Raw genomic sequence first — 2,500 nt, 5'->3', positions numbered from 1 at the left:
GCTCATCAAACACTTATTTGGAACATCCCACAGGTGAACAGGCTAATTGGGAACAGGTGGGTGCCATGATTGGGTATAAAAGTAGATTCCATGAAATGCTCAGTCATTCACAAACAAGGATGGGGCGAGAGTCACCACTTTGTCAACAAATTGTTGAACAGTTTAAGAAAAACCTTTCTCAACCAGCTATTGCAAGGAATTTAGGGATTTCACCATCTACGCTCCGTAATATCATCAAAGGGTTCAGAGAATCTGGAGAAGTCACTGCACGTAAGCGGCTAAGCCCGTGACCTTCCATCCCTCAGGCTGTACTGCATCAACAAGCGACATCAGTGTGTAAAGGATATCACCACATGGGCTCAGGAACACTTCAGAAACCCACTGTCAGTAACTACAGTTGGTCGCTACATCTGTAAGTGCAAGTTAAAACTCTCCTATGCAAGGCGAAAACCGTTTATCAACAACACCCAGAAACGCAGTCGGCTTCGCTGGGTCTGAGCTCATCTAAAATGGACTGATGCAAAGTGGAAAAGTGTTCTGTGGTCTGACGTGTCCACATTTCAAATTGTTTTTGGAAACTGTGGACGTCGTGGCCTCCGGACCAAAGAGGAAAAGAACCATCCGGGTTGTTCTAGGCGCAAAGTGTAAAAGCCAGCATCTGTGATGGTATGGGGGTGTATTAGTGCCCAAGACATGGGTAACTTACACATCTGTGAAGGCACCATTAATGCTGAAAAGGTACATACAGGTTTTGGAGCAACATATGTTGCCATCCAAGCAACGTTACCATGGCCGCCCCTGCTTATTTCAGCAAGACAATGCCAAGCCACGTGTTACATCACCGTGGCTTCATAGTAAAAGAGTGCGGGTACTAGACTGGCCTGCCTGTAGTCCAGACCTGTCTCCCATTGAAAATGTGTGAAGCCTAAAATAGCACAAGGGAGACCCCCGGACTGTTGAACAACTTAAGCTGTACATCAAGCAAGAATGGGAAAGAATTCCACCTGAGAAGCTTCAAAAATGTGTCTCCTCAGTTCCCAAACCTTTACTGAGCGTTGTTAAAAGGAAAGGCCATGTAACACAGTGGTGAACATGCCCTTTCCCAACTACTTTGGCACGTGTTGCAGCCATTAAATTCTAAGTTAATTATTATTTGCCAAAAAAATAAATAAAGTTTATGAGTTTGAACATCAAATATGTTGTCTTTGTAGTGCATTCAACTAAATATGGGTTGAAAAGGATTTGCAAATCATTGTATTCCGTTTATATTTACATCTAACACAATTTCTCAACTCATATGGAAACAGGGTTTGTATGTCACAGCAGCTCAGACGAGGCACCAAGCAGTGTGGGCGGGAAGCGTTTCCACAGACGCGGAAAGTTCTAAAGCTTAGTGATATATCAAACATATCAGATTGTAGGTGGGTTTATTTTGTACCCTTCGCGTTCATATTTGACTGTTTGGTGCATTTACGTTGATTTTCACTTGATTGTAAAATATGTCGATCGAAAGGGGGTGTGACGTTCATATTTTGTCAATATTCAGTGTTTTATCGTTCATAGAAAATTTTAAAATTCCATTATTTTTTTAAGGCGGTCTGTCATAATGTTTTTAGCATTCAATCAGACATTATTGTGAGGTTTTGTATTAGTGTCCCTAAAAATAGATATACAGGCCAGCAGACACATTTTTTTCTGCAAATGTGACCCCAGAGTCAAAATAATTGCCCAGGCCTGCCGTAAAACCATGTTGGAGTGTTCAGCGCTTCCATAGGGAGTAAGTTCAAACTTCACGCTACTTTGTACGAAATCCAAAACCAGTCAAGTTGGCACGTTGTGTAAATGGTAAATAAAAACAGAATACAATGATTTGCTAATTATTTTCAACTCATATTCAATAGAATAGACTGCAAAGACAAGATATTTAACGTTCGAACTAAGAAAACTCTGTCATTTTTTTTTTGGCAAATATGAGCTCATTTGGAATTTGATGCCTGCAACATGTTTCAAAAAAGCTGGCACGAGTGGCAAAAAAGACTGAGAGTGTTAAGGAATGCTCATCAGACACTTATTTGGAACATCCCACAGGTGAACAGGCTAATTGGGAACAGGTGGGTGCCATGATTGGGTATAAAAGCAACTTCCATGAAATGCTCAGTCATTCACCAACAAGGACGGGGCGAGGGTCACCACTTTGTGAACAAATGTGTGAGCAAATTGTCGAACAGTTTAAGGACAACATTTCTCAACCAGCTATTGCAAGGAATTTAGGGATTTCACCACCTACGGTCCGTAAATAATCAAAAGGTTCAGAGAATGTGGAGAAATCACTGCATGTCAGCGGCAAGGCTGAAAACCAACATTGAATGCCCGTGACATTCGATCCCTCAAGGGGTATTGCATCAAAAAGTGACATCAGTGCATAAAGGATATCACCACATGGGCCCAGGAACACTTCCGAAAACCACTGTCAGTAACTACAGTTAACACCACATCTGTA

Source organism: Entelurus aequoreus, linkage group LG06, assembly GCF_033978785.1.
Source record: "Entelurus aequoreus isolate RoL-2023_Sb linkage group LG06, RoL_Eaeq_v1.1, whole genome shotgun sequence".
Classification (NCBI taxonomy): domain Eukaryota; kingdom Metazoa; phylum Chordata; class Actinopteri; order Syngnathiformes; family Syngnathidae; genus Entelurus; species Entelurus aequoreus.
Note: the sequence above shows the minus strand (reverse complement) of the source record.